Source organism: Microcaecilia unicolor, chromosome 8 (genome assembly GCF_901765095.1).
Source record: "Microcaecilia unicolor chromosome 8, aMicUni1.1, whole genome shotgun sequence".
NCBI classification, from domain to species: domain Eukaryota; kingdom Metazoa; phylum Chordata; class Amphibia; order Gymnophiona; family Siphonopidae; genus Microcaecilia; species Microcaecilia unicolor.
Genome location: NC_044038.1, coordinates 130,814,017 through 130,836,766, shown reverse-complemented (window position 1 = coordinate 130,836,766; position 22,750 = coordinate 130,814,017).

Genomic DNA, 22,750 nt, shown 5'->3' with positions numbered 1-22,750 from the left:
CAAAGGCCCAGAATGAAAGACAACCACTTCCTTATAACAGGACAGAGACTGGAAATACACAGAACCCAAAGTGAGGCTTGAAACACATAGGAAGTGCAAACCCTACAGGACAGAAACAGGAAAGACACACTGAACACCGAAGTGAGGCTTGGAACACACAGGACAAACACAATGCAGATAGTAGCCAGCTCATGAGCTGACCAGCAGAATAAGGTGAGTCAAAAGAGGGGTCATGGCCACAGTCATGACAGTACCTCCCCCTCAAGGTTCCCAAGGGTAACTTTGACTTACTATTGGAGAATACAGTTAATCAATTAACAAATTTGCCAAGTCCCATTGCAAATTGGACCCATGCCCTAGTTAACTAATAAAATCTGCTCCTCAACGTTTTTTAACAGACCTCACCTCCTACTTAAACTATATGCTTCAACATGGTCTCTTCCCGGTGGATAAAGGTAGTACTCTGCTTACCCCGATTCCCAAAGACTTAAAGAAAAAAATTAAATGTTATAAGTAACTACCGCCCGGTTGCATCCATTCCTCTTATCGTCAAATTAATGGAAAGTCTAGTTACTAAACAGCTTACTGACTATTTAAATAACTTTTCAATATTACATGTACCTCAGGATTTCGATCTAATCATAGCACCGAAACAGTACTATTAACACTCTTAACAAAATTTAAACAAATTATTGCAGCTGGCAACAATATTCTCCTCTTACAATTTGGCATGTCTAGCGCATTCGATATGGTTAGCCATAATATTCTATTGAACATCCTAGAATATTTTGGAATTGGAGGAAATGTATTGAACTGGTTTAAAGGCTTCCTAACCGCTAGAAGTTACCAAGTGCTATCAAATTCTATTACATCTTCTCCATGGAAACCAAAATGTGGAGTGTCTCAGGGATCGCTGCTTTCACCGACTCTCTTCAATTTAATGATGACACCACTGGCAGAATCATTATCCAATCAAGGACTCATTTATGCTGATGATGTCTTGATATATATCCCGTTCAGAAATGATTTAACAGAAATCACAAAGAAAATCAATCTCAGTTTCCAAATAATGAACTCATGGGCCGATGCATTCCAACTAAAGCTCAATGCTGAAAAGACTCAATGCCTTATCCTTTCATCGCAATATAATAAGGTCAGTTATGCTAATATTAACACTCCAAACCATGTTCTTCCTGTCTCGGATACCTTGAAACTCCTGGGAGTCACAATTTATCGAAATCTTACCCTAGAAAGCCACGCAAAAAAATGTAACAAAGAAAATGTTCCATGCAATGTGGAAACTTAAAAGAGTTAAACCTTTCTTCCCAAGGGAGGTATTTCACAATCTGGTGCAATCAATGATGTTGAGCCATTTAGACTATTGCAATTCCATATACGCTGAATGTAAAGCACAAATCATTAAGAGACTTCAAAGTTGTATAATGATCGTATGAGGTATGAGGGTCGGAATGGATGAAGATTGCGTGATGTCCTGTTCGATCATAGTCATGTTGTGTTGGTAGGTGACGAGGATTACGTGGGGTCGTTGGGGTAGGCCTTTTTGAAGAGGTAGGTTTTTAGTGATTTCCTGAAGTTCAAGTGGTCATGGATTGTTTTCACAGCTTTTGGGAGCCCATTCCATAGTTGTGCGCTTATGTAGGAGAAGCCGGTTGCGTATGTTGTTTTGTATTTCAGACCTTTGCAATTTGGGTAGTGTAGGTTTAGGTAGGATCTTGACGATCTGACTTTGTTTCTTATTGGTAAGTCTATAAGGTCTGTCATGTATCCTGGGACTACGCCGTACATGATTTTGTGGACGAAGGAGCAGATTTTGAAGATGATCCGTTCTTTGATTTGGGAGCCAATGCAACTTTTCTTGGAGGGGTTTGGCACTTTTTTTTTAAATTATTTATTTTATATTTCACAATTTAAATACAAGCATTTACATCTTGCAACAGAAATTCAGAGTAAGTAATATTTAAAGAAATCAACAGAAGATATATAACTCTTTCTTAGACCACCTAATTCAAACAACAGAGAAAGAAAATAGGAATGGGGGCATTAAGAAACATCGGTGGTATATATTTTAAAGGAGAAATGCAATAACAAAGAAGGCCTGGAGATATCCACGAATTAACATAATAAATCCAAGTTTTTACTTCTCAGAATACTAACTGGTAACTTTTTTCATTTGCAAAAATTCTTTCAGTTGCACTGGTTCAAAGAAAACATATTTCTTATCAAGGTAATTTACTAAGCATTTACAGGGATAAGAAAGAAGAAATTTAGCCCCCAAACTTCGTGTCTCCTCTCTAAGTGCCAAGAAGGCTTTACGTCTATCCTGAGTGGTTCTCACCACATCAGGGTAGATCCAGATTCTGTCACCAAGAAACATTTTTGTTGAATTTCTGAAGAATATTTTCATTAAGGAGTTCAAGTCTTGTTCAAACACCATCGAAACTAGTAAAGTTTTCCTTTCTAGAGCTATAGTATCAGTCTGTTCAAGAAAATCAGTCAAATTTTGTAAACCATCAGGTTCTTTCGATTTTTCTGCACGCTTTAAGTCGGGAAGGTAATATACTTTGAACAGACTCTGGACAATGTCACTGAAAGGGCGACGCTGATAGTTTCCTTTGTGTTTCAGCAAGATTTAAACTCAATAATGAGATTATACTTTAAATCAGCGAACCATGTTTTCGGAGGAGAAAAAATTTGGCTCTATCCTGACGTGACAAAAGTTACTCAACAAAGAAGGAAAATGTTTCTGTCAATGAAGTTAAAGACAATAGAATTAGGTGGATCCTTCCTCTTGGCATATCCATGTAAATGTATTGTAAGGTTAAATCAGTTAAAATATGTTTTTTATATGCCTGATCAGCTCCAGTCTTTTCTAGACTCAAAACAACGAGACAGAGAAAACAGTAAATGAGAAATAAGGTGCCATATTTTCTTTCAAGTTAAAACTGAAATTTATTAAGTCTTCACCAATTCCTAACCCCCCTCATTGTATTGAGGTCTAATGAAGCCAATATTAGGTATGGATATGAATTGGTTATGTAATAATATTGTTTCTATGGCTGTATTTTACTTATCAGATTTGTATCTGTTTAAGTGCATTGAAAAAACTAATAAAAATGATAAATGATAGATAAAAGGAGGAATCAGGTCTGGGGAATATTGAAGCACTTCAGTCAAATATCTTTTAAACGTTGCAGCCGCTGTTAATTCTAAAGCTCTTGGAAAGTTCAAAAGGCGTAGATTTAAACGCCTATTATAGTTTTCGAATTGTTCGATCTTTCGGTGTATCATTAATTTGTCTTTGCTAAGCATATCTGTTTTTACTTTTAGGTTAGAGATATCCGTTTGGACGGCTATATTCGCCTTTTCCGAATCTTTCTTAAAAGTCTCAAAGGCAGTAGTCAATAAGTCTAATTTACTCACGATTGGTGCAACTGTTGTTGTAAGTGTTTGTATCGCAGCCCAGATAGATTCTAAGGTTATCGCCTTGTGAGCTTGCTGCTCGATGTTAATAATTTTCCCCAACGTTTCAGTGTGAGCTCCGGCAGAAAGAGTTCCCCTCATGCCAACTTTGGACACTTCCGGGACTTCCAGCTCACTTCTGAGACCGGCTGGGCAAGGCGGAGGATTTAATTCCGGCGAGGACAATGTTGTTGTGCTTCCCTGTGAGAACGGCGTTCCACCTACGTCTCTCACCGCGGGAATACTCGAGCCGGCAAGTCGTGGAGTGCTGGTGGCATACCTGTCGAGCGTCGTCTGACACAGAGCGGCCTCCAAAGCCACTGCCGGTGTGCTCTTGACCGCGCCTTTCCGCTTAGTGTGCGGCAGGGTTTGGCACTTTCGAAGCGTGTTTTGCTGAATATCAGCCTGGCTGCTGTATTTTGGGTGGTCTGGAGTTTTTTTATGAGTTGTTCTTTGCAGCCCACATAGATTCCGTTGCAATAATCTGCATGGCTTAGGACCATTGATTGTATTAGATATCGAAAAGTTGCTCTTGGGAAGAAAAAACATAGTAACATAGTAGATGACGGCAGAAAAAGACCTGCACGGTCCATCCAGTCTGCCCAACAAGATAACTCATATTTGCTGCTTTTTGTGTATACCCTACTTTGATTTGTACCTGTGCTCTTCAGGGCACAGACCGTATAAGTTTGCCCCGCACTATCCCCACCTCCCAGGTAACTAATCTAGTTTTGTAATCTGCTTTGCAATTTGCCCTATATATAACTATTATTTTTCTATGCCTAATAAATCATAATATATTCCGTCTGTGGCATTGTTCCTTTTTCCAGCACAGCTAGCTAGCCATAGGGCCAAAGAGGTACGCTTCCCCTAGACACATAGTAACATAGTAGATGACGGCAGAAAAAGACCTGCACGGTCCATCTAGTCTGCCCACGATAAACTCATATGTGTATACCTTACCTTGATTTGTACCTGTCTTTTTCAGGGCACAGACCGTATAAGTCTGTGCAGCAGTATTTCCCGCCTCCCAACCACCAGTCCCGCCTCCCATCACCGGCTAAGGCACAGACCCCGTATAAGTCTGCCCTCCCCCATCCTAGCCTCTCAACCACCAACCCCTCTTCCCCCCGCCACCCAATTTCAGCTAAGCTTCTGTGGATCCATTCCTTCTGCACAGGATTCCTTTATGCCTGTCCCACGCATGCTTGAATTCTGTTACCGTTTTCATCTCCACCACCTCCCGTGGGAGGGCATTCCAAGCGTTCACCACCCTCTCCGTGAAGAAATACTTCCTGACATCTTTCCTGAGTCTGCCCCCCTTCAATCTCATTTCATGTCCTCTCGTTCTACCGCCTTCCCATCTCCGGAAAAGGTTCGTTTGCGGATTAATACCTTTCAAATATTTGAACGTCTGTATCATATCACCCCTGTTCCTCCTTTCCTCCAGAGTATACATGTTCAGGTCAGCAAGTCTCTCTTCATACGTCTTGGAACGCAACTCCCATACCATCCTCGTAGCTTTTCTTTGTACCGCTTCCATTTTTTTAACATCCTTCGCAAGGTACGGCCTCCAAAACTGAACACAATACTCCAGGTGGGGCCTCACCAACGTCTTATACAGGGGCATTAAAACCTTTTTTCTGCTGGTCACACCTCTCTCTATACAGCCTAGCAACCTTCTCGCTATGGCCACTGCCTTGTCGTACTGTTTCATCGCCTTTAGGTCCTCAGATACTATCACCCCAAGATCCCTCTCCCCGTCCGTGTCTATCAGGCTCTCCCCACCTAACACATACGCCTCCCTTGGATTTCTACTCCCTAAGTGCATCACTTTGCATTTCTTCGCATTGAATTTTAATTGCCAAACGTTAGACCATTTTTCCAGCGTCTTCAGATCCAGAATAATTGCTAATTAGTAGTGTTCTGTCAGCTAAGTGCCAAATACCTCTCGAAATATATTAGGAGTTTGTTCTCCTGAATATATCCCTACAAGACTATCCCCCAGATTCTAGATGTGATCCATTCCCAAGATACACTTGTAACTTCATTGGCTAATGAGCCAGTAATAAAAAAAATAACTGGCCGCTAACAACCATTTATTGACATTGTGAAGATGAAGCTCCCACCTCAGGATCCCAGGTCCCTCTTTCACTCAGGGTGAGCTGGTTCACAGTATGCAGATTTTATGCAAATTATTCTACTACCCCTTTCTGCTCAGGGTGACCTGCTTCTCAAAAGGCAAACACAGTCAGGTCTCACCAACCAGATATTTCTCATACAAATCTTTTATTCCCCCTTCCTGGGACACACTTCTTCCAGCTTAAAACACTTTTACAAGCTTAAACAGTCCTTCCAGCTTAAACATTTCTTCCTACTCAGTTCAATCTTCCAGCTTAAGCACCTGGACACTCAGTCCTTCCTTGTAACATGGACACCCAGTCCTTCCTTGTAACCTGGACACACAGTCCTTCCTTGTAACACACAGTTCTTATACCTGACACTCTAGGGCCTTCTTACCCCAGCCAGCTTCCTTGCTTTGCACACAGTTCACCACCAGTCCAAAGGGCTCAGCCAGTACTTCTCATGGGGATCCTCCTGCTTCAGCTACCAGCTCTCTTCTTCAGCTGCTAGCTCTCCTCCTCCCTCACACTCAGGTGGGGTATTAAGTGGTTAATGACCCAACAGGACCCAGCCCATAACCTGCTGCACCTGTTTCTATCCCCAGGATTCTCCTCGGTTCTAGCGACCTCCTGCTATACACCCCTTACTGGCTCCTTTTAGTGACTCACCCAGCCCTTCTCCCTAGACATTTTAGGGGAACAGTGCCCTCTAGGGGCCTAACTAGGGTAGGACAGCCTCTTCCTTCTCACAACATTAACTGTGCTTTCAAAAGTGACTTTTCTTCTATGAGACTACAAGTATTGAACTTGCAGATGCAAAGGATATTCTGAGGGGCATAATTGAATGGCGCTGGCCAAATCGATGGCTGGCCATCTTTGGGGCTGGCTCTGCAAAGGGGCGGAGCAAACCATATTTTCGAAATACGGTTGGGGCCGTCCAAATCAATTGCCGAGTTTAGAGCAGGATCGCCGGGTTTACATGAGATGGCCAGTTTTGTTTTCCAGCCATAATGGAAACCGGGCCCGGCCATCTGAAACCCGGTGAAATGCAAGCCATTTGGTCGTGGGAGGAGCCAGCATTTCTAGTGCACTGGTCCCCCTGACATGCCAGGACACCAACCGGGCACCCTAGGGGGCATTTCTAAATATTTTTTTAAAATCAAAAATAGGTGCCAGGAGTATAGCTTCCTTACTTTGTGTGCTGAGCCCCCCAATTCCCTCCCAAAACCCACTCGCCACAACTCTACACCATTACCATAGCCCTAAGGGGTGAAGGAGGGCACAATATTTATCATCACAACTGTAACAGGTGGGGGGGGGGGGCTGGGTCCACCTGCCTGAAGTGCACTGCACCCACTAAATACAGCTCCAGGGACCTGCATACTGCTGTTAAGGAGCTGGGTATGACATTTCAGGCTGGCATACAGGCTGGGAAAAAAATGTTTTTTGTGTGTTTTTTTTTGGGTGGGAGGGGGTTGGTGACCACAGAGAGAGTAAGGGGAGGTGATCCCCGCTTCCCTCCGGTGGTCATCTGGGGCACTTTTTTGAGACTTGGTCCTAAAAATAAATTGACCAAGTCCAGCTGGCGAAATGCTCGTTCGAACCGGCCACTTTTTTTCCATTATAAGGCGAAGCTGGCCATCTCGTGCCCGTGCCCCCGCCTTCACTACCCTACCAACACGCCCCCTTGAAGGTTGGCTGGCGCCACAACGAAAAAGCAGTTGGGGTCGGCCAAAATCAGATTTCGATAATACCGATTTGGCCGGGATCAGGAGATCACCAGCGATCTCCCGATTTGTGTCGGAAGATCGCCAGCGATCACTTTCAAAAATGAGCTGGTCTACCACCATGGACATTCACTTTTTGCATTTCATGCCATATCACTATGTATTTTGCATTTTTGTTAGGCATGTACTGCAGTTACGTTTACTTTGCTGTATTGTTATATACCCATGCATTTATATTCGCATTACAGATTTGTTACTATTAGTACTTTCCATCTTCATTACTAGTATGTAATGTAATAGCTTGGCATATATTTGCATATGTTTGGAATTGTTCATTTTGCTAATTGGCATGGTTTTTATCATTATTCCAGAGTGCAAAACCATTATTTACACAAATCTCTACCTTACCACGCTTTGTGGTAATTACTGGTATATTCTTACAAATATCCAGTACCCCTGCCTCTTTCCCATCCCAAGCATCCATTCCTCCACCTCTTCCCTATACCCTATTCTATGGCATCTACCTACTTCTTCCCCAATAATCATTTATCCTGCCTTTTCTTCATATCCCAACATCCATCCCTATGCTTCTTCAACTCCACCATCCCCACATACAGTTTCTATCCTCCTTTTCCTTCTCCCTCCCTCTTTAGCCCCATTCTCCCACTGCTACTTCCCAGCATTGGCCCCTTCTCCCAACCTTATCCTGTATGTCAACCTCAAACCTCAGCATCAGCCTGTTGCCCTAATATCAGCCCCCATCTCCCAACTAAATTCCAGGTCCACAATTTGCCAGTCATCCCCCTTGTCCCATCTCCAGCCTTGGCATCAGACCCTTCTTCTGACATGATGCCCCCTTCCCTCACCCTACAAGGGTTTATGGTTTATTTCTTTATATCCAGCCAAGGTAAATTACAACATCACCATACATAATTGGTACATACATATAGTTTGTACATAAAATCAAACTATAATCTAAAACACTATCAGTACATACTATTTTTTTCCCAGAACACTACTTAATCCCCATGTCCTCTCACACTACACAGTTCTGCAACCTGCTACTTACATGTCTCAGCTGTTCCAACAAAATCAACAGTGTCTCTCTTCCCCACCAAACACTTTTGAGAAGAGAATACCTTTCACAAGTTTTTTTTTAATACTCAATGACCTTAAATGTGATGGTAACCAATTCCAGACTCCCAGACCAGCAATGGAAAAGGCATATCTTACAGTGTCTTCTAAACATATCTCCCTTGTAGTTGGAAGTGATAAAAAATATGTTCCTTTTGGCCTTAACAATCTATTAGGCTCATGAACCCAAAGAACATCTACTAAATATCATGCTGACTCACAGTGCAAGGCTGTATATATCAAAAGCAAGATCTTAAAGTGAATTTTATCTACTATCTACCAGCATCAGCTTCCTTGCTTCTCTCACCCTCCATCCAGCTGTCCTTGTCTCCCTATTCCCTCCTCTCTGTGCCCAGTATATCTCCTTTCTCTCCCCCCCTCCAATATAATTATTATGGCTGCAGCTGTGCCCCATGTTCAGACTAACCTTTTTCTTCTGGTGGTCGAGCTGTGCTGCTTCTCCAGACTGACTCTCCCTGCATTGATACCACTGTTGCCTGTTTCCCTTTTCCTGAAGCCTCATTCCAGAGATTACCCAAGCTTCACGCTGATGTTCCTTCATCCAAGCTTCACTCCAGAGTCTATCCATGCCTCAGTCTGATATCCCAGTATTTTGGCCTCGCTCTGGTGCCCTATGTTCCTCAGTGTGTTCCAAGCCTCATTCCAAGTTGTGACATCATCAGTGAGGACCTTTATAAGGAACCTTGGGTCTTCATGCTATTCTTTGCAAGAGATCTTTTAGCCTTGTCTTCATGTTCCTGTCTTGTTTCTGTGAGTCTTGCTCCTGAATTTTTGTTCCTGTGTATCTTGCACTTGAAGCTTTGTTCCTGCAAACCTTGTTCTGTCCTGACTGATGAGATGTGAGCCCTTGGGTCCCCCAGGAGATTGTAAGGTATGCCTCAATGTTCCCCCAAAGGACAGCCGAGCACCCCGACTTCACCCGCGGCGACCACCGTTCACCAGAGGTTGAGCCCCCAGCTGCAGGTGGCCAACGGGACTTCCGGAACCGCGGGGGTGGCCGGACTGACCGGACACAAGGGGACAAGCCTCCCAACCCCAGCAGGGGAGAGGAGCAGGCAAGGAGCAGAGTAGTCCAGGGACAGGCAACAGGTCCAGGCAGGCGACGAGCAGAGTAATCCAGGGACAAGCAGAAGGTCAAAACAGGCGACACGCAAAGTAGTCCAGAAATCACCACTAAGCTGGAGCCTCATTGAACAGAAGCCGAAGTAATATGCCTGCCGGAGGTGACGCTTTAAATACTGCTAGCAATCAGCAGGCGAGCCTCAGCTGACAGGGGCGGAGACTTCGGGGGAGCTCCCTCGAGGAACCCTTTGGAGTGGTTCAAGGCCGGTCTTCCGGTGGAGCCTTGGTCCCAACCACCCAATCAGGGTCCTCCAGGGCGGGATCTTGATTCCCGCGTTCACTAGGCGGAAGAGACGCTGGCCCCAAGTTCCCAGCGCCATCTTCCCTGCCGGAGCGAGCGCAACTTCCATAGCCAGCGATGGAGAACTGGAAGTCATAGGAGGCCGGTCTTCGGCCGCAATCTCAGCGGCGGCCGGCCCCCGCTCTTGGCCGGCATCGCCACGAGACCGGAATGGCCGGCCATCAGGGCGAGGAGCCGGCGCATCGCTCGGCGGCGGGATCAAGGCCGGCCATGGCCGCGGGCCGGCCTCTGGGTAAGCACAGACGGAGTTAGCGAGGGATGTGACAGTATCCTCCCCTGATGCCCCCTTCCCTCTGGGTCCTGGTTTATGGGGGTAACGGGCATGGAATTCCCAAACCAGATCCGGGGCATGAACGTTCCCGACCGATTCCCATAAGTTGTCCTCTGGCCCGAAATGCTTCCAGGAGAGGAGATAAAATAATCTTCCCCGCCGCCTCTTGGCATCGAGGATCTCCTCAACCTCATATTCGGGATCTGGCTCTGCATCCATTGTGGTCGGCTCCTCCCTCTGAGAATGCCATGGGGACCCCCGGTAGGCCTTCAACAAGGATACATGGAATGCATTGTGAATACGTAGGCTCCCTGGCAGGCGGAGGCGGTACGTTACGGCCCCAATCCGGGATTGAACCATAAAGGGTCCGATAAAGCGCGGAGCCAACCTCCGAGATGGCAGTCGGAGTCGCAGATACTTTGTGTTCAGCCATACCTTCTGCCCTGGTTGGAAAACAGGAGCAGGACGTCGATGCCGATCTGCGAATCTGGCGGCCGTTCTCTGAAGCTGTTCCCGGACTGAGTTCCAGATCCTTTGCAAGTCACCCAGGGTCTGCGTCAGCTTTGGATTAGGCGAGGCTGTGGATATGGGTGGTGGGAGGCATGGGTGGCGTCCATACACGAGGAAGTAAGGTGATTCCTTGGAGGCGGAATGTTCGCTGTTATTGTATGCAAATTCCGCCCACGGGAGGAGAGATGCCCAGTCGTCCTGTCGGCTGTTAACAAAGGCCCGCAGGAATCCCTTAAGGGTTTGGTTGACCCTTTCCACCATCCCATTGGTTTGGGGGTGGTAGGCTGAGGAGAAGTGAGTAGCTACCCCCAGAGCGGTACATAAAGTTCTCCAAAATCGTGATGTAAACTGTGCTCCTCGGTCACTAATGATCCGAGCCGGCAGCCCATGGAGGCGGAAGATATGCTGGATAAACTGGCGGCCCAAGGCTGCGGCTGACGGAAGCCCGGGCAGGGGCACAATGTGCGCCATTCTAGAAAATCTGTCCACCACCACCCAAATCACGGTATGCCCCTGGGAGCGAGGAAGATCTGTGATGAAATCCATGGACAGTTCCTCCCAGGGGAGTGTTGGAACTGGCAAGGGTTGTAAGTCCCCCCAAGGTCATCCCACCGCTGACTTGGTGCGAGCACAGACAGGGCATGCCGCCACGAATTGACGGATATCCTGGTTCATGCGGGGCCACTGATATTGTCGGGTAATTAGGCGGAGCGTCTTTTGATACCCGAAATGCCCAGCCAGGGCCGATGAGTGTCCCCAGTGTAGCACTTTCTCCCGGTCCTGAGGGGACACAAACTCCCGGACTGGTGTCACCATCCCTGGTGCCGCGGGTAAACAGGCCGGGTCCAACATCGGGTGGGGTTCCTCGAGATCATCGGGGGCCTCAAAAGCCCGGGAAAGGGCATCGGCCTGGGTGTTCTTCTCGGCGGAGCGGAACACCAGTTGGAACTGGAATCTCGCGAAGAACAGCGACCAGCGGGCTTGTCTCGGGTTCAGCCTCCGGGCCTCTTGTAAGTACAGAAGATTTTTATGATCAGTGATCACGGTAAACCGGTGCTCAGCACCCTCGAGTAGATGTCTCCATTCCTGGAGGGCCAACTTCAAGGCCAGCAGCTCTCTGTCCCCCACTGTATAATTTCGTTCAGCCGGGGAAAATTTCAGAGAGAAAAAGAAACACGGCTGGCGTCTCCCCTTTGCATTGATTTGAGAGAGGACGGCTCCAGTGCCCAATGCAGAGGCGTCCACCTCTACCACAAACGGTTTGCTGGGATCTGGGCTATGAAGAATAGAGGCTGATTCAAAAGCCGTCAGTGCCTCCGCTGACCAATTCCGGACGTCCGCGTGCTTCCTCGTGAGCGCCGTCAGTGGCGCAGTCAGCTGAGAGTAGTGGGGAATAAACTGACGATAATAATTGGCGAACCCCAGGAATCGTTGCAGCGCTTTCAATCCCTGGGGTCTGGGCCACTCCCGGATAGCCCGGAGTTTGTCTGGATCCATGCATAATCCCCCAGGCAAGATGATGTGTCCAAGGAATGGAAGAGTATGCTGATGGAAGGAGCACTTACTGAGTTTGGCAAATAGTCGGAATTGTCGTAGGCGTTGAAGCACCGTACGGACGTGTGACACACGTTCTTGGGGGTCCTTAGAAAAGATCAAAATGTCATCCAAGTATACTACCACGGTGGAGCGGAGAAGGTCTTCCAACACAAAGTTCATGAAGCTCTGGAACACGGCCGGTGCGTTACATAACCCGAAGGGCATGACCAAGTATTCGAAATGCCCCTCATGGGTATTGAAGGCTGTTTTCCATTCATCCCCCTGCCTGATGTGCACCAAGTTGTAGGCCCCCCGTAAATCAACTTGGTGAAAATCTGGGCATCCTGAAGGCGATCAAATAATGCTGGAATCAACGGCAGGGGGTACCAATTCTTCACTGTAATGGCATTGAGGCCTCGATAATCAATACATGGTCTCAGGGAGCCGTCCTTCTTGGTGACGAAGAAGAACCCCGCCCCGGCTGGAGACGTGGAAGGCCGAATGAACCCCTTCTGGAGATTCTCTCGAATGTAAGTTTGCATGGCCTTAGATTCGTCCCGGGACAGGGTGTACAGCTGCCCTCGCGGGGGCATCCGGTCAGGTACTAAGTTGATAGCACAGTCGAAGGATCGATGTGGGGGGAGCACCTCTGCTTCAACAGGGTTGAATACGTCCGCGAAGTCCCGGTATTCCTTGGGCAGGGCGGCTTGACAGGGCTGAGGCCCGTGCGGAACAGCGGCACAGGCCGCGCAACTAGACTCCTTGCCCTTCAGACAGGACTCCGCGCAGGACTCTCCCCAGGCTCGAATCTCTCCCCGGATCCAGTCCACTAAATGTGCATGACGCCGTAACCAGGGGAGCCCCAGGACCACGGGATGGATGGTTCTGGGCAGGATCAAAAATTGGGCCTGCTCCCGATGGCGCTACCCTACCTGCAGTCCTAAAAATGGAGTAGCCTCAGTAATCGGTTGGGGTAGCACTGTCCCCTGGATGGACGTCACCTGCAACGCGGGGCGATAGGGTATAGTGGGCCACCCCATCTGCTTCAACAGCTCGGAACTGATAAAACTCCCTCCTGCGCCAGAGTCCAACAAGGCTTGGGTTTGGACCACCGCTTCCTGCCATCGCAAGGTCACTGGGAGGGTGATCAGATTGTCAGGCAGGGGGTTGGAGTGACCCAAGACCCTTCCCCCTACTGGGCCTTGGGGGCGGCGTTTCCCGGCCGCGAAGGGCAGACATTGACGAAATGGCTCGCCTGGCCACAATACAGGCAGAGACCGCTCCGTAGACGATGAGACCTCTCGGTTGCAGTTAGCCGCTGATGGCCAACAACCATGGGTTCCTCCGGTGTGTCCCCTGAGCCTCCGGAGGTCCGCCGCGGGGAAGAGGTCTGTCTGGCTAGGCCCCCGGGTCCCGGGGCCCGGCGCCGGGCAGCATGTTCCCGGGCTCTTTCCCGAAACCGGGTGTCAATGCGGATACAGAGGGCTATTAGGGCGTCCAATGCTTCCGGAACATCCCGACCGGCCAGCTCATCCTTGATGCGGTCCTGGAGGCCCTGCCAGAAAATGGTCGACAGGGCCTCCTGATTCCACCGTAGTTCGGTGGCCAGGGTCCGGAACCTGACCGCATAATCGCCCACTGTCCCGTCGCCCTGCTGGATCCGCAGCAAGGCAGAGGCGGATGAGGAGGGTCTCCCAGGGATATCAAAGACCATGCGGAACCGACGCTGGAATTCCTCATAGTTAGACAGGATCGGATCCTGTTGTTCACACAAAGGAGAAGCCCAGGCCAGCGCCGGTCCGGCTAGGAGAGAAAGGACGTAGGACACCTTCACCTGATCCGATGAGAAGGCCCCCAGCTGCATGGCGAAGTACAGGTTGCACTGATTCAGGAACCCCCGGCAGTTCCCCGGGGTTCCATCGAACCGGCCCGGCTCAGGGAATCGAGGTCCCACAAAGGACCCTCCCGAATGGGGAGCCGCCGCAGCGGCCTGATTCTGAGCCTGAACCGCAGTCAACTGAGAACAAACGCTCTGGAGCGCCCCCGACAAGGCGTTCAACTGTTCCTACTGTTGTTGGAGGATCTTTGCCAAGTCCCGCAGATCAGGTTGCATCGGCGAGCTCATGGCTTCGGCTTCCTGTCCTGACTGATGAGATGTGAGCCCTTGGGTCCCCCAGGAGAGCGTAAGGTATGCCTCAATGTTCCCCCAAAGGACAGCCGAGCACCCCGACTTCAACCGCGGCGACCACCATTCACCAGAGGTTGAGCCCCCAGCTGCAGGTGGCCAACGGGACTTCCGGAACCGCGGGGGTGGCCGGACTGACCGGACACAAGGGGACAAGCCTCCCAACCCCAGCAGGGGAGAGGAGCAGGCAAGGAGCAGAGTAGTCCAGGGACAGGCAACAGGTCCAGGCAGGCGACGAGCAGAGTAATCTAGGGACAAGCAGAAGGTCAAAACAGGCGACACGCAAAGTAGTCCAGAAATCACCACTAAGCTGGAGCCTCACTGAACAGAAGCCGAAGCAATATGCCTGCCGGAGGTGACGCTTTAAATACTGCTAGCAATCAGCAGGCGAGCCTCAGTTGACAGGGGCGGAGACTTCGGGGGAGCTCCCTCGAGGAACCCTTTGGAGTGGTTCAAGGCCGGTCTTCCGGTGGAGCCTTGGTCCCGACCACCCAATCAGGGTCCTCCAGGGCGGGATCTTGATTCCCGCGTTCACTAGGCGGAAGAGACGCTGGCCTCAAGTTCCCGGCGCTATCTTCCCTGCCGGAGCGAGCGCAACTTCCATAGCCGGCGATGGAGAACTGGAAGTCATAGGAGGCCGGTCTTCGGCCGCAATCTCAGCGGCGGCCGGCCCCCGCTCTTGGCCGGCATCGCCTCGAGACCGGAATGGCCGGCCATCAGGGCGAGGAGCCGGCGCATCGCTCGGCGGCGGGATCAAGGCCGGCCATGGCCACGGGCCGGCCTCTGGGTAAGCACAGACGGAGTTAGCGAGGGATGTGACATGTTCCTGAAGCCTTGCTCCTGTGTACTCTGTTCCTGGTTCTTGCTACAGCCAATCCCTGATCCTGATTCCTGTTACATCCAAGCTGTTTCTGGTTTCTGTTACAGCCAAGCTCTGTTGGTTCCTGCAACAGCCCTGTTCCTGGTTCCTGCTATAGCCTAGCCCTGATCCTGATCCCTGCTATATCCAAGCTCTATTCCTGGTTCCTGCTACATCCTATCCCTGATCCTGATTCCTGCTATAGCCAAGCTCTGTTCCTGTTCCTGTTTCTGCTACAGTCAAGCTCTGTTCCTGGTTTCTGCTACAGCCAAGCTCTGTTCCTGTTTCTGCTACAGTCAAGCTCTGTTCCTGGTTTCTGCTTCTGTCAAGACCTGTTCCTGGTTCCTGCTACTGTCATGGTTCTCTGACAGTAAATGAGCCCTTGCGCTGGTCCGAGGGCCAGCAGTTGGCAAACCCAGCACCTCACCTGTAGCGACCTCCATTCCCCAGCAGTTGAGCCCCTGGGTTCGGGTAGCCAACAGGAGTTTAAGAGGGTGGAGTACCAAGTCCATTGGAATGGGCACAGGTATAAACAGAAGCCATACCAGAGACAGCAGATCCAGGCATGGTCAGGTTGGCAGGGATCAAGACAGGCGGTGTTCCAGGTGTAGTCAGGTCCAAGCAGAGGTCAAGGCAGGCGGTGTTCCAGGCGTAGTCAGGTCAAGCAGATGAGGAAACTGGAATACAAAGAGGCAGGAATCCGAAGAAACAGGATCCACAAGCTTGCTTATACAAGATAATCTCACTCCGAGGATCTCAAGGAAAGAGAGTAGCTGTGGCCCCGATGTCAGACACGCCCCCTTAAAGTAGGAGCAGGGCGTGTGAGGTCACGGGGAGGAGTGCTGGGAAAGGGAAGAAATCGGCGCAGAGGGACCCACCCAGGAAAAGCCCAGATGTGAGAACGGCAACCGCCCCTGAAGCAGCAGGAAGCGTGCCTCAGCGCAGCAGAGGAGGGAGGCGGCAGGAAGGGAGTGTGAGAGAGACGCACTGCAGCGCATCTCATACTTGCGATGGCAGGAAAAGTCACCAGAGCAGGCAGAGAGGAGCCTGAGAACTGGAACGCACCCAGGAAGTCCTGCCAGACAGGGTAGGTCAAGGTGTTCTTCTCGTCGCCGCACAGCGGGTTGTGCCTAGCCCTGATTTTGATTCCTGCTACAGCCAAGCTCCGTTCCTGGTTCCAGCTGTAGTCAAGCCCTGATCCTGATTCCTGCTTCAGTCAAGCCCTGTTCCTGGTGTCTGCTACAGCCAAGCTCTGTTCCTGGATTCTGCTACAGCCAAGTCCTGTTCCTGATTTGTTCTCAGCCTTGCTTCTGTTTGTTCCTATTTATGTTTATATTTGTTTAAATGATATACCACCTTTACATAATAATAGATCAAGGTGGTTACAATACAAAAGAAAATATTTTAACATAAAATCAGTACAAGAAAAGGAATGCCAATTGCAATAGGAAAGAAAACAGTTACTCAAGCACAAGCAATCATTCAAATACAGTTAAAAGTCCCAAGCTACAATGTGTACAAATCAAACAGGAATAAACCCAGCAGAATCGCAAGAGCTAAATGGGAAGCTAAGAAGCGCTAAATGGTGTAACCAGGTCCCCCTTCCTGGTGGGAGCTGGGGTTGACCCTGCTTAGCTTTCACTGGCTTCCGTCTGCTTTCCTAGCCAGCCACCGCACTTTCACTTGCTCTCCCTCTCCACCTTGCCAGCTGCTGAGAAAATCAGTCCCACTCCAGCAGAAAGAGCAATCCAAGTTCTTTATTGTTACAGATGTCAGCCTTGTCTAAACACCTCCAATTATCAGCAAACTTTAATCCATTTTCAATTACAGGCTTTTGTTTTAAATTCTCCCTCCCCAAACCTCCAGCCACACTATCTTCACCGCAGATAGTTTTGGAGATTTAGCTGGAACCACCTCCTCTCTCACCTCCTACAGTTTTAAGTTCCCCCAAACTGCACATGCCTTTTCTACCTCTGCTTTATTCCACTCCATCTCCTCCTCCTCCCCAAGCTCCACCAGCTGTTCCCCATCTCCAGGATCAGACCTCATCTCCCAATCAGTCATTCCACCCTCCCCCTCCTGAGAGTTCAGCTGACCCTGCACTGGCTTCTGGGGAGTGTAGTTTTTCTCCTGCATTACAGCTTTCCCTGGCAGTTTGATCCCTAGAGGGCGCCCTGCTCTCCTAGCTGGGCTGAATGACCGGGGATGATGCCGGCTGAAAGAACCACTATCCCCTCTCCCTCGTACCAGCCCTCCAGAGTGCTCACAATGGGAAGGCTAAATGAAAAAAGTGAGTTTCGAGTTGTTTTTTAAAATTTGGTAAGTGAAAGTTCTGACCTGATAACTGCAGGTAGATTATTCCTTAGGGATGGTGCTGAAAAATAAAATGCAGATTTCCGAGTTGACTCATAACGAGCTTGCTTAGGGGATGGGATTACCAGGCAGTTAACATCGAATGAGTGAAGTAAATGAGAAGGGATATAAGGGATAATTAAAGAAGAAAGATATGCAGGCCTACCAGAGTATGTCATAAATTTAAGTAACAAAATTTTATTTTTATTTTATTTGTTGCATTTCTATCCCATATTTTCCCACCTATTTGCAGGATCAATGTGGCTTACATTATGCCGTAGTGACAAACGCCATTTCCGGATCTGATAAATACAAAGTGGTATAGCATTAAAATTCGTAAATGATAGAGTATATTACAAAGTGGTATTCCATTAATGTTCATAGATGATAGAGTAAATTGCATTATGCTGTAGTGGTGATCACCATTTCCAGATCTGAGAACTACAAAGTGGTATAGCATTGAAATTCGTAAATGATAGAGTAGATTACAAGGTGGTATTGCATTAAAGTTCATAGATGATGTGGAGGGGCTTAATCGAACGGAAACGCCTATCTCCATGGGCGTTTATCTCCGAGAACGGGTCCGTGATGGGGCGGGCCGAACCGAATTTTAAAAAAAATGGACGTTTTTGAGCTGGGCGTTTGTTTTTTTTTAGCGATAATGGAAACTAAAAACGCCCAGCTCAAAAACGTCCTAATCCAAGCCATTTGGTCGTGGGAGGGGCCAGGATTGGTAGTACATTGGCCCCCCTGATATGCCAGGACACCAACTGGGCACCCTAGGTCAGTGCGGTGGACTTCAGAAAAAGCTCCCACATGCATAGCTCCCTTACCACGGGTGCTGAGCTCCCAACCCCCCTCCCCCAAAACCCACTACCCACAAATGTACAACACTACCATAGCTCTTAGGGGTGAAGGGGGCACCTACATGTGGGTACAGTGGGTTTTGGAGGCCTCCCATTTACCAGCACAAGTGTTACAGGTGGGGGGGGGGATGGGCCTGAGGCCATCTGGCTGAAGTGCACTGCGGTACCCACTAAAAGTGCTCCAGGGACCTGCATACATGCAGGCCTCTAGGACTGGTTGCTGCTATAAAACATTGGCACACCAGTTGACACCTGAAGACTAATCTCTCCGAAAACGTCCTTTATTGGAATAACCGCCTTTACTCACAGTTAACTGCAGATCAGAGGTTGTGTCCCACTGGCAACGAGTCTCACTGGTACTGAGATGAGCAGTAGGTCAGAGCTGGCAGAATGCTGTACAATGCCCTCTTTCAGCCACATTCAAGGGAAGAACTAAGTTGTCTAACGTGGCTAACACAGGAAAGGGAACTAAAACTGGCTTACAAAAATGGCCACTACCGCATGGACTACAACAGGAAACACAACAGGGCACACTCTGACCCAGTAGGCAGGGGGAAAAGCACCATGGGAGAAGAGCCTACCAACTACCAACATCATGAGACTGTAACACAAGCTAATGAAATCACGGAGCCCAATACCGTACACCCACCACAATGCAATGCTGATGTGACCCTGTACTGCACCCAAGAGCCACATCTGACCCAGGGAAAGGCTGTGACAGGATCGAACACATTCTGCCGTCATGGAGGTGGGTACGGCATTTGAGGCTGGCATACAGGCTGGAAAAAAAGTTTTTAAAGTGGGGTTTTTTGGTGGGAGGGGGTTAGTGACCACTGGGGGAGTCCGTGGAGGTTATCCCCGATTCCCTCCAGTGGTCATCTGGGCAGTTGGAGCACTTTTTTGGGACTGGTTTGTGAAAAAAAAGGGTCCAAAAAAAGTGACCCAAAATCGTGGTAAAAATGCCTTTTTTTTCGATTATCAGCTACAGACGCCCATCTCTCCTCGGCTGATAACCACCCCCAGTTCCGCCTCCACCATGCCTCTGACACGCCCCCGTCAACTTTATTCGTTCCTGCGACGGAGTGCAGTTGGAAACGCCCAAAATCGGCTTTCGGTTATACCGATTTGGGCGCCTTTGCGAGACAAACGTCTAGCTCCCGTTTTAGGTCGCACTATAGGCATTTTTCTCTTTCGAAAATAAGCTGGAGAGTAAATTATAGGGTAGGTTAGATAGTCAAATATAGAAAGTTCATTTCCGGCATGGGAAATAAAGTGGTAGTGCATAACGCGTTATGCTTGTCCGAGTAAGTGAAGTAGTCTGGTGTAGGGAGTTTGGCTTTGTTTAGTTTTTTTTTTTTCTTACATTTGTACCCTGCGCTTTCCCACTCATAGCAGGTTCAATGTGGCTTACATATTATATACAGGTACTGGGCAATGGAGGGTTAAGTGACTTGCCCAGAGTCACAAGGAGCTGCCTGTGCCTGCAGTAGGAATTCAACCCAGTTCCCCAGGACCAAAGTCCACTACTCTAACCACTAGGCCACTCCTCCACTCCACTGGTAGAATTTCATTGTCTAGTATTTAGGATGGATCATTGTGGTATGCCTTTTTGATCAGGTTGGTTTTCAGTAGTTTTCGGAAGATTGTTAGGTTGTGCATTGTTTTTATGACATTTGGCAGTGCGTTCCATAGTTGTGTGCTTATGTAGGAGAAGCTGGATGCATAAATTGATTTATATTTGCGTCCTTTGCAACTGGGGTAATGAAGATTCAATAGGATGCGATAGGAACAGGTAACCAATGAAGTGTACGAAATAAGGGAGAAACAGGATCAAAATGTTTGGCCTTAAACATCATATGCATTGCTGAATGTTGTAGAGTCTGAAGTCGTAATTGAAATTGAGGAAGGCCTGCATATACCGAATTACAATAATCCAAAAGATAGTAAAAGCATGGATCAATGTATGTAATGAATTTAAATCCAAGTAATTTTGGATAGAATGCAAACGACGCAACCAGAAAAACCCAAATTTTACTATATTAGAAATTTGTTTATCAAATGAAAGTTTGGAACCAGTGTATACTCCCAAATAATGGAATGAATCCATGGGTACAATTTGGATGGTTAAAAAAAATTCAATGGTATAGATGGACACACTGTTGTTTTTGCAGGATTGAGGGGGCTTGCCAGGTGCCCTTGGCCTGGATTGGCCGCTGTCGTGGACAGGATGCTGGGCTCGATGGACCCTTGGTCTTTTCCTAGTATGGCATTACTTATGTACTTATGAGTACAAGTTTATGTGAAAACTTTGAAGAGGTTCCAGGTGTACTGAAAATGGTGATACAGGATATATCAACAGAATATCATCTGCATAAATAAGGAAACGGATATTGTGATCTTGAAACAGTTTAGTTAAAGGACTGAGAAAAATGTTAAAAAGTAATGAGAGTACTTCTGCATCTAGCCTTGCCTGTTTGTTCCTGTAACCTTGCCTTATCTTGTCTTGTCCAGTCCACTCCTGTCCAATTCAGTCCTTGCTTTGCCCTTGTCTTCACTTTTCCAGACCCAGTTTTAACCTAGTTCAGTGTCTTGTCTTTTTTCTGCCTGGGTTCCAGTTCTAGCCCTGTTGTCTTGCCCTCCTTGCCTCATCTGGATCCAGCTTCTATCCTGCCTGTCTGTTTTGTCCAGTTGTGCCTAGCCTTGCCTTTGTTTTGTCCAGTCCTATCTGGATCCAGTTCTTGCCTTGTACATGCCTTGTCTTTTCTGGACCCAGTTTTACCCTAGTTCCATGTCTTGCCTTGTTCTGCCTTGTCTTGCCTTGTTCTGCCTGGGTTCTGGACCCAGTTTTAATCTAGTTCTGAGTCTTGCCTTGTTCTGCCTGGGTTCCAGTTCTTTGCTTTGCTTTCCTTGTCTCATCTGGATATAGTCCTTGTCTTGTCTTTGGTGCCTTGCTATTTCTGCCCTGCTTTGCTTAGCCTTGCCTAGTCCACAATTTTTACATCACTAGCAAGTTTATAAATGAAAATGAAAATTAAAATAGTACATACCAAAAAGGTGTTTAGGAATGGAGCATATGAACCTCTAGAAAAGATGTGCAATTGTACTGCAATCGTTTCCCTCATGGCGGTGCTCCTCTTCTTTCTTCCTGTCCACAGATACACCTCCTCGGCCCCATCAGGTAGATGTCCCACTCTTTTGGCAGTTTTCAAAAGTGGACTGGGGGTCCCAATATTCTCTCCCCCTTCCACCCCTCTGGCTACTGGCCCACGTAAGAAGACATTACCTTTGCTGGCAGGGATGCCAAGCCTCACCAGCCAAAGACCTCACCTGTTTGAGTCGTACCTGCAGCAGCACTTACTCAGCAGGAGCACTTGGCCGCTAATGCCAGCTCTCTCGCACATGCTCAGTTAGACCTTAGCCTTTAGCAAATTGTGCACTTAAATCATAATTATTGCTAATTAGTGCTGATAATTGCTTAACATTCAATTAACAGCGCTGATTAGCTAGTTAATCAATTAAGTTATGTACATTGTTATAGAGTACGCTTCGATTTCCATGCAGAAATTAAGGTGCTATATATAGAATTTGGGGGATAAGGGCCTGTTTATTAAATCATGGTAAGTTTTTGCACCTACTTAAGTGCAAGTGTGTGCGGTAAACAGAATGCATGTGCAGCATCTGCCCTATGTGTATCGCATGGGGCAGACACTCATCACCCAGGCCCATGTTACATGCCTTAGCAGACATGCACTACCTATTGAAACATGGAACATAGGCATCAGTACTGGTCTACATGCAGGGAAAAAGAAACATACACACGAGCTGTGCTTTTCTCCGATCTTCCTCTCAAATATTCCCCCATCCCAATTTGAACACCAAAATGTTCCCACCCCCTCCTGTCTGATCCCCCTAAAAATTCACCAACAATCCAATCCTTCCTCCTCTAGCTAGTCCCACACCCCCAGATCAGCACTCTGATCCCCCCACAATCACCCTAAGATCGGACCTTCCCAAAATAAGCCCCTTTAATCACCCTCCACCAGGAATATCCCCAAAATCAGATGCTCCCCTTCAGCTGAAGCTACACCCCCCACTGTACCTCAACCTTCCCACCCCACCCCTCATCTCCAGGATGCACCCAGGAGTTTCCCTGCTAGTCTAGAGAAGAAGGGTGGGAGCAGTCCCTTTCCATTCCTGCTCTATTAGCTGCCAGGTTCAAAATTACATCTATGGCTACTGCTGCTAGGGATCAGCCTGTCATAC